Below are 11245 nucleotides of genomic sequence, written 5' to 3'. Positions count from 1 at the left end.
ATATCATCATTTCTGACTCTATCACGCAGAGAAACCCCGAGCATAGCTCTCTCCATTGCCCTTTGCGTGACCTTGAGCCTTCTTATGAGGCCCATCGTTAGCGCCCACGTCTCAGATCCGTATGTCACCACTGGCAACACACACTGGTCAAAGACTTTTGACTTAAGACACTGCGGCAATTTGGACGAAAAGATCCTGTGGAGCTTCCCGAACGCTGCCCAACCGAGTCTGATTCGACGAGTGACCTCTTTCTCGAAGTTGGACCTACCTAACTGGACTGTTTGTCCTAGGTAAACATAATCGTCAACAACTTCGAGCGCAGAGCCTCCGATTAATACGGGAGTTGGCACAACATGGACGTTAGACATGATCTTCGTCTTGTCCATGTTCATTTTCAGACCAACTCGTTCAGATACTCTGCTGAGATCAGCGAGCATCGCACTGAGATCCTCCATGATCTCAGCCATGACTACTCAAGTAAATATAACGATATAATATTTTATGACCGTTTTCGAAACTATCAAAGTAAGTAACCTTAATTTTCCTAAATCCCATTTTACGGTATTTACCTAAAAATAATTGCTCTGAAGTACCAGATGTTGGCACATAATTTTGTAGAAAAGTCACCACCGCTTCGGATTTTCTTAGTGTGATTTGATTTTGGCGGTAAGATCGCCTGATGTTAGCTAGCCCCCGTCACAGCTTAAATTTTTAATTTCTGATAAAAACTGTGGAAGGTGTACAAAAAAAACAAGCGCGCCAACAATTCTACCTTAATGCCGCTCATATTACGAATTATCCTGAAAATGACCGATTTCGATTTTTTTAACTTTAATGCATTTGTTCTAGCAAATACCTACATTTTTATGCATAATTTTCACATGTTTGGTCTAATTTTAATTATTTTGATATCAGTGTATGGCTTGAGACATCAGCTTTAATTTTGTAGTACATTGCTTTAACGTCCGACTTTTGATTTGGTTGAAAACCCAAATAATCGAAAAAAAAAATCATTTTTATTTATTTTTAAATTTCTCTTAAACTATTGTATATTTTGGTACATAGTGAATTAGTGAAATATATAATATTTTATTGGCTTTCGTTTAATACCCCACGCGTGTATGTGCAAATTGTGCAATGCATAGTTTGGGTGCAAAATGCAATATTCGCAACGAGGCGGGAGTCATTTTGATGACGTCATTCCGCTATTTTGGGATGATACCTTTTAGAACGAGAGGGGTTTTGAAACACAGTTTACTTAGCAACTCAGGGCAGTCGATTACACCATTAGTAATACTAAGGAGATAGGTAATATCGGCTATTTCACGGCGTTTTTGCAAAGGGACAATGTGATGGTGCTTACATATTTTAAGGTAGTTGGAAGAACTGTAGGGATATTTTAATTTAAAGCATATTGTAGCAAGGGTTCCAGACCTGAGAGGCATATTCTAACTTACTTCTAACATATGAGCAATAAAGCACTTTGAGCGTCTTGACCTGAGTGAAATGAACAGAATTGCGCATTATGAAACCTAGTGCTTTATAAGCGCCACTAAGAATAATATTAATGTGTTCATCAAAAATCAGTTTAGAGTCGTGTATGACACCTAAATCTCTCATACATGACATTTTCTGAAGAGTTTGACCCTTTAAGGCATAGGTAGTGTCGATTAAGTTGCGTTGGCGCGAGAAGGTCATCGTAAAACATTTAAAGGGATTCAAATCTAATCTGTGTAATTGACAGTTTTATTTTTTGTATTTTTTTTACTCTCCTTTAATAAATAATATGAAATATTTAATAAGTGTATTGAAATATTCTTTTTAATACAGTTGCTCAAAAAGTGCTACTTTTCGTGGCTGTTTAGCGTGCGGAAAGTTGGTTTTCGCGAACTAGTGTTTTTTACTTTTCCAATTTTTTTAAATTTATACTTGTTCCAATTCATTGATGAGTGTTTATATTAGTTTCCTTTAAACGTCGTAATCAACATAAAAACCTACTGTTAAAGTAAGAATACTTACCTCTTCATCATTATAAGTATTATAACACGTTTATTTTTTAATGTTGAAAAACCGTTCTTAATAAGTTGTCTGAATGGAACGGAACGCCTGTCAAAGAAGAGGCGTATTTTCTTACTGCAAGAATGTTTTAAGTTTCCAAAGGCAACATTCGATATTGTTTTTATAAATATATACGATACACAAATAATCGTAAATAACGATATTTAGGTAATAATAGTACAATGTTTTAATATTTACAATTGTTTCTGTCTTATAGAACATGCATTTGAAAAAAAAACTCATTGAAGTGGGTTCAATAATAATAACAAAATCTATTCTTAACGAATAAAAGCTAGAAAAACACCTCTTCATAATGTCAATGATGTCACATAATTAATAATATAAAAAGTTTCGAATTCCATTCTTTAATACTTGTTGCTTTTCTAATTTAATTTATTTTCTTATTTTTTCGCAACTGTATTAAAAAACGTCGTTCGATACATGTGCAGATATGTCATTCTACACTCGTCCCGAGTCTTGCCACTCGCCTACGGCTCGTGGCAAGATATCTCGGTACTCGCGAAGTAATGACATACTTTCCGCACTAGCATCGAAATGTACTATTTATTACAATGCATGTGCTCGAAAAGTGCGTTTCCTACGGAGGCATATCATGCGGAAAGTACTACTTTTCCGCACTAGTGCTTTTTGTTTTCAATTTTTTTACAGTACATATGGTGCTACTTTCTCGCACTAGTGCTTTTTGTTTTAAATTTTTTAATAATTAAACTTATTTGCCAAACGGGACCCTATTACTAAGACTCCGCTGTCCGTCTGTCCGTCTATCTGTCTGTCTGTCACCAGGCTGCAACTCATGATCCGTGATAGCTAGACAGTTGAAATTTTCACAGATGATGTATTTCTGTTGCCGCTATAACAACAAATACTAAAAAGTGCGGAACCCTCGGTGCGCGAGTCCGACTCGCACTTGGCCGGTTTTTTTTGTTTACTCGCACAACGCATAGTAAAACATTGTATGATACACGTGCGTAAAGATGATTTCCGACTCGTATTCTTTATACACTCGCTCGCTTTGCTCGCTAATTCCACTCGTCGGAAATCATACACTTTCCGCACTTGTTGCATAAATAGCTATTTGCTGTGTGCTTTCTACAACTCTTAGCCAAGATAATTCTTGAAGTAACTTTTTCGTTGCACTATATTTAAAATATGTTATTTTTAAACGGAATTATATTGCAAAGCTTGGCAAACAAGAAACAAGTTCCGTTCCGTAGAAAAGCTAGCATTAGAAAATTTTGTATGGTCGATGGGCTAAAATTTTAACATCGCGAGCTTTTTTGCTGACGAAACTTTCTTGAATACCTGCTAAAACTACGTATCGTTGTCAACCACTGACATTGGGACAAATGCGTTAATTAGACGCAATTACCTCAAGATTATTGACACATTTTGCCGAGTTAAAAAAATATCCTCCAAGAATTTGACATACTGGATTATTTTCCAAAACAGAAGTATTATTAATACAAATTGTGGTTCGCATGTCTCAGTTAATTAATATTGAGCACATTTATTACTAAACATTACCAAATATCTAAAGAAAAACAAGGATGTAAACGGATTTTGTTGACTTACCTCATACACCATGTAGGTCTGGGGTGAAACTAATTTTCAAAATAGCCAACTATTGAATACGAATCGGTAAAACGCCCTCTATGCTACGTGTTGTCCTCCAAGTAGTTCTAGCCTTCACTTCACTTCACTCTATTCTTTGTGGCTACCGCGCAGTTAAGCGCAATTCTGCCAAAAACGAGTATCGAGCTTCACACGGCTGATATACGGGAATATCATAAATAATCCGATCGAGAGATGACATTAAAATGTGTAATACCTGGATGAAATAAGACGGACACAATATAACGTCAACGGCCTTTTTCTCTAGATGGAGGGAGCTGAAGTAACTAATGTTGTTTAAAAAATAACTAATAGACGCAATAATCCCACAGTGGCAATTATCCCGGTTGACCTTAGTACTTTTTCACAGCTGTCTAATTTCTAAATAAAACCTTATTTCTTAATAAATATAACTGTGGTTTTCTTCTAGCATTTAAACAAATAAATTGTCAATAAAATACTGATCTGTGATTTTAGTCGCAAAAATGTAAAATTGTCAGAATTTGTCGCTCTTATTTGTAAATTTCGTAAAGTTTGGACGGCTAAAAATGGCAATTTTGTATTACACATATCCTGTACTCCACCTTTTACAGACTACATTTTTATTATTATGACTTTAAAGTAGTGTAAATGAAAATTAGACGAAATCAATTTTCTTCAGAAATAACATCAAAACAAGTGACAATTTCTCTGAAAATCGACTTCATTTCAACGTTATTTTGATACTTAAACAATTTACAACATTTGTTGAAACTGTTCTTATAGATCAATTAGTATAATTTACTACCATAATTTTTGACGATTTTTTTAAAACTGCCCCTTCTCTTCATATATTACCGGTGACGCACGCTCGCGACCTCATTATTAAAAGGCAAGATGAGAAGACGTGCTAATAGAAACCAACACTTACATACATACATATTTACATATTACGTAACAAAACGTATAATTTCAACGTCTAAATCTATCAGTTTTACATTTTTGCTCCAAAATCGTTACCGGGCTCTTAAATTTCTGAATAAATAATGATTGAAGGTTAATTCTCAGATTTCGAGGCTATGTAAGAGATCATATAGGTAGTAAATTAGGTACTCGTAAGATGCAATTGATGCCACTGTTAAAGATATTTCTCCGTAATCACAAAGATGTACTCGTAAAGTACTGGGAAGCATATGTTTGTGCAGACATCAGCGTCATTCATTAGCTATAAATATTATTTAAAGTTGCCTCCAGAATTTCGCGCACTACACCGTGCTAGTCGAGCGAAAGTTAACTTTAGTGAGTTAATAATAGAGTATAAAATTAAATTATCTATCGGCATTTTTCTCTGTCACCTCTCCAGCTATATAATTCTAACTTCATGGAAAGATTTGAGCGTAAACCTCCTTCAAAGTTATGTTTGCCTGGTATATTACTGCCTCAGAATAATAACTAAAGCTTGGTAAAAGGTATCGTATTCACAACACGCTATCACTTTTTGTCTATGAGAGAGTGAGACAACAATCCGCAAGTTCTTTCGTTTTTTTCAGTATTGTCATAAGATGAACTGAGGAAAATGTCAAATATTTCTATGTGGTTCTAATATAATCCAGCCAAATACAATATATGTTCGTTATTTCACAGGTAGGTGTCAACTGTAACAACTTGACATAGTCGTATTATTTTAGTTGAAATATTTCGGGAATTTCAGCGGTCATCATGGTTTATTTTAATTATATTGTTGCTATTCCTGAAAGATTGTTGGAAAACGTGCTAAGTTTTTATTTGTAATGGTTTGAAGTTCCCTTTGTGATAATGTCTTGTGTGATCGAGGGCTGTAAATCGCATACAGGAAGAAAAGAAAATACTCACGAACCGATAACCTTTAATCGGTGAGTTTTGTTCAATTTTGAAGAAATTAATTTATAGGACCTGACCCTAAACATTGAAATCGATATGTTGTTTATGTAATTATTACTTGCATTCAAGTCTATATATAGATTTTTGCATATATTTTCGAACTTTTCTGCTATTTATGAAAGGTTATATTTTTGGCATAGTGATGTATCGACCTCAGATCAATAACCTATCGACATTTACAGCTTTCTTATAGTATGGCCCAGGACTGTCTCATTTTAATTGATGAGTACAGTCAAGGGCATAAATATATATACATTCTCAAAAATATGTGTACGCTCAGACAATAAAATCGTGTTCACATATTTTTGAGCCATTTGTCTGGATCGATATTTTTGCCTTCGACTGTACCTATAGTTTTCTTTGTTCTTACTTACTGACAGATTGTGTTTGCCAGACTATAATAAAATAAAATAAAAATAAAAAGCCCATTTATTCCATAAACCAACTTAAACTATAGGTACACGAAAAAAATATAAATATAGAGTTCTAATTTTAAACTAATCACTTAACATAACATCATTAATTGGATCTATACATATGTATTTAAAACAAAGTAGGTTTGGACCCCTCTCGGGTAAAGGCCTCCTCCAAATTATGCCATTTCGCTCTGTCTTGAGCTACTTCTAGCCAGTTCTTTACTTTACGTTGTAAATCGTCTGCCCAACGAGCGTTTGGTTTGCCCTGTCTTCTCGTTCCTTTTGGCCTAGACCACAGCGTGACGATCTTAGTCCATTTCTCTTCGTGCATTCTTGCCACGTGGCCGGCCCACTTCCATTTTGATCTTAATGCGTATTCTAGAGCATCAATGCATTTTGTTTTTTGTCGTATATGGTCATGTCTAAATTTCTCGATTAATTTTATGTTTAATATATTTCTTTCAATGGCTCTCTGACATTTAACTATTTTTTCTTTAGCCTTGTATGTGAACTTCCACGACTGACTGCCGTATGTAAGTGTAGGGAGTAAACACGAATCTATTACTCTTTTCTTTAGTTTAAGTGGTATATCGCTTTTTAATGTTTCTTTCATACTCCAGAACTTGTTCCAAGTCTTTTTAACTCTTCGCTCTATTTCTTCCAAATTATTAGTTTGATTGAATGAAAGCTGTTTGCCGAGATAAACGAATGATTGGACTTCTTCGATTCTTTGATTGCCTAAATAAATATGTTCATCTTTAACATTTGTCATGATTTTTGTTTTTTGCAAGTTAACTGCTAAACCAATTTTTATACTAGTGTTTCTTAAAGAGTTCAACATAAATTGTAGGTTGATAGAGTCGTCTGAAACAAGGACCACGTCGTCAGCGAAGCAGAGATGTGTCAAATTTCTATTCTTTATGTTTATTCCTCTTCCTGACCAGTTAAGGTTTTTCAATATGCGTTGTAAGACAGTTATAAATAGAGTGCCAGACTATAGTATAATACTAAAAACCGGTCAAGTGCGGGTCGGACGCGCGCACCAATGGTTCCGTACTTTTTAGTATTTGTTGTTATAGCGGCAACAGAAATACATCATCTGTGAAATTTTCAACTGTCTAGCTATCACGGTTCATGAGATACAGCCTGGTGACAAACAGACGGACAGCGAAGTATTAGTAATAGGGTCCCGTTTTTACCCTTTGGGTACGGAACCCTAATAAAAAAGACAGTAATGATCATTGATGAATGTTCCTTTTATTAATATTGTTGGTTTACCTATCTCACAAAACTCAACTTTTTATTTCAGATTTCCAAAGGACGAGGAGTAGGGGATATTACTGCAATGTTCTGCCACCAGAGTGCAGCACTAGCTTTTATAGTGCACCGTAGAGTAACTTATTCATATTGTACCTTTAACAGGTTTTTGACAAGTTTTCAGGGGACCTACCGGAAAACTCGAATCCGAAATTCCGTTATCTAGCTGCCTCTTTATCGCTCGAATACGCAAGAGTGACAGAGATGTTAGATAACGAGAGTTCGATTTTCTTGTTTCGCGATAGACCCTCAGATTGTGGTAGTGGCGCCACCTACGCCGAGTTTCGCGTAATATTCCCTATTATTAAATAATAATAAAATATTACACGAACGTTTTTTTTTCAATTCCTATTATATATACCCTCAGATTGTGGTAGTGGCGCCACCTACGCCTAGTTTCGCGTAATATTCGATATTATTAAATAATAATAAAATATTACACGAACGTTTTTTTTTCATTTCCTATGGTACATGACTAGAAACTATAAGTACTTAGTCTTTTAGCATTGGAAAAAAAGGTAAACCATTTCCACGTGTCTTTTTATTGACAAGTTTTTTTTATAAATATAGCAATATTTGACTTATGAAAGCAAAAGTATGTAAATGATCGTATATTATATTGGTTGTGACTTATTTTCAAAGTGTTTTCGATAAAACGACACGTTAAGATAGCTCGCCTTTTTTCTGATGATAAAAAAAACGAGAGGTATAGTTAGACGGTGTTTTATTAAGTACATATATTTAATTCGGGGAGAATAAAAAATCCACGCGGTAAAGGGTTAAGACAAACCAGCCCACGAGGCTGATGTGAGACGGGCCATTCTAGTGTTGATGTCGGATGGCTCGATAGCACCTCTTCTGGGCCCTGAGACCCGCGCTTCCTTACAGACGAAGCACCCACACCCATTTTCCATCGGGAGCCAGATATTTAGGTCCACTCAAGCCTTAACTGATGCCAACTTAGAGGAAGTGATCCAAGCGCTAGGGACGTTTCATAACGGGTAAGCGTGCTTTTCCTCGTTTCTGTGACTGAATTGCTTTCCTTACTTCTATTTTTCAGGATTTCCGAGACTGAGTCTTACTCTTCCATATTGACTGTGCATAGTGGTGGAGTGGACCTGTCGTTGTTGTTTCTGCTTTCATAATTTCCATAGTTTTTGTTTTGTTCTTGTGGTCTTTTTGTTTCTTCATTTCTGGTATCCCATTTTGGTACTCTTGTAGTTCCTTTCATGCTCAGTTTATGGCACCTGTAGGTTCTATATGAAGCATAACTAGCTCTTGTCTTAATTTTTGTTTATGTTTGCGAACGCATGCATCTATTGTGCTCCAGTGTAAAAGGGTTTATGTCGAGTTTGTCCAAATTACAGATTTTATAACCTATGATGTTTATGAAACTACATCTTTTTGTTGACATACACAGCCCTACGACTTCTAATTGCTGAGATATCGATTGTGCAAAAGGGTTAAAGTGTGCCAAAAATCTTAAATATTATGTTCAAAACGATTTATTTTTATATCATCTCGTTTAAAAAATTGGTACTTGAGAGTCATGTTACGAACGATGGTAAAGTAAAGTAAAGTTTAAACTTAGTGAATAAACTACATTTCAAATAACATGCGTTGTCAAGAAATCAAAATTTACTTAGGCCAGGATTACACTTGTAAGTTTTACTTGCGTAAGTAGGGACACAGCTATACTACAGAATGAGATATGAATATCGTTATCTCATTCTAGCAAATAGCTGTGTCCCTACTTACGTAAGTAAAACTCACAAGTGTAATCCTGGCCTGAGATCTACTTCATCAACTACCGGGTCTATAGTTCGTGAACGACGGTAAATCTTAAGTTTTTTTATTATTAAAAAACTATATTTAGGATTGATGTATCAAAGGGTATAAATAATTTACTTTGACCGTTTTTCACTATCCAGTTTAGCTAAATTGAGTTAATGATAATGGTTAATGTTCATATAGATTCCTTTCCATATTTAATTTTTAATTGGTCAATGTGAACCATTTTGCCCACTTTTTACAATGTTATTCAATTTATTTTTTATGTTAACATTGAGAAAAGTAGTGTTACCATATAATTGAATAAACTGTTCAATTTGTGCAAAACGGTGGAAGTCAATAGGATCCGCCGCTCGACTCCCGAGAGTCCCGTGTCCCGTGTCGTCATGACGCATGCCAGCTTTTACAACTTCAGTGCGCTATTGAAAACTGAATTCACTGTAAGAAAATTAAACGAAGAAAAAAAGAAAAGTTCTTGTTCATTTAGGTAATTGAATTCAAATATAAAAAAAAGTCCTGTAGAAGAATGTACATCTGGAAGAGACTAATTATGAAACAATTGGAGAACACAAAAAAAAATGGGGTAGAAAAACCAACAAATACAACTGCTACATTGATATTATTCTTTTTGGTTGTTTTTTCTACCACCATCCTAAAAAGTGCAAAATTTAGTTCCCAAAATGGTTTCTTTACACCGTACAAAAGTTCAAAAAGATTTTAGTAACACTAGAGAAAGTGCAGTATAACCTTTTCACACATTCATTATTTTTGTGAAAAGGGATATAAGTTTTTTTGAAAGCTAATTTTTCTGTTACTTTCACAAAAGTCAGGTCAATTTGAATGACAAGTTATAATTCCTTGCTTAATAAACTATCTAAGCTAAAAACAAAACCTAATTTCTTGATAAAGAATACAGAGAAAACTCGGTTTAAACGGTTTTCGGTTAGTCGGTACTGAAAAATGTAATTTATTGAGTTTAACCCTTTTACACTGGAGTCTTTTACCTTTGCTTATTTTTAAGCACCGACACAAAAAGAGGGGTGTTAGGGTAAGACCTCCAGTGAATGAGCACTTAAGCAATTATCCAAGTTTGAAAAATCATTTCTCAGCATTCATTAATAATTGGAATAATTAATTGCAATTTAATGAATCCTCATTTAATAAATAAGAAAGCAATTTCTTCGATTTTTTATTACTTTCATAGTTTTTGAGTTATGGCAGAATTTATCAAAAACTACCCAAAAACCTAACAGCTCTTTTCCAAAATGATGTAAGGCATTTTTGGCATAAAATGGATTAGTTGACACATAGCGTAGGGGGTTTTAATTTTTTTATTTATTTAATAGTTATTGTAAATATTTATTTTCTTACGTCTTAGACTTTGTCTTATTTTAATTAAGGAATTGAGGGATCTTCAATTTTGAAAACAGAAAATTATGATTTTCTGACTTTTCCAAAAACCCTTCAGACTTTTTGAAAAAATATAATATATAAAAATATTGCTTTAAATAGGTTTTTTTTGCTGGTTGAATGCCAAGACGTAATTTTGCGCGCGAGTAAGTGCCATACGTAACTTTCTAGATCGTCTAGCAGGTAGAAAGTCCCAACCAAATCGTCTGGCTTATTTTTTATGACTATTTAGATATTTGATTTTTACTTGTAAAAGTTACATATTGCCTCAAGAACATTTATTGAATTTTTTGAAAAAAAAAAAATCCACGCTTCTGGTAAGCTTAAAGACCCGACCAAATCGTCTGGCTTATTTTTTATGACTATATAGATATTCAATTTTCACTTGTAGAAATTACAGATTGCCTCGAGAACATTTTTTGGGCCCTAATAAAAATCTATAATAATGTAAGGGTTGATTTATCACCGCTACCCTGCAGCCCGACAGACTTGGAGTGCTGAGTTAGGGTAAGATAGGAGAAATATCAGGCAAATTTTCAGCTTGCCTCAAGGACCTACTCCAAAATGTTTACCAGCTCTCCGTCTATATGTTTCATAGAAATCAATCCAGCAGTTTGAAGACTATCAGCTTTGTTCAAAACAATTTAAGGCAATTTTGACATAAAATGCCTTACACCATTTTGGAAATTTTAGTAGGTATTAAACATTTGAAATATGCTTGT

Source organism: Cydia strobilella, chromosome Z, assembly GCF_947568885.1.
Source record: "Cydia strobilella chromosome Z, ilCydStro3.1, whole genome shotgun sequence".
In the NCBI taxonomy this organism is placed as follows: Eukaryota; Metazoa; Arthropoda; class Insecta; order Lepidoptera; family Tortricidae; genus Cydia; species Cydia strobilella.
The sequence above is the reverse complement of the archived record's forward strand: the minus strand, read 5'-3'. Positions refer to the sequence as shown.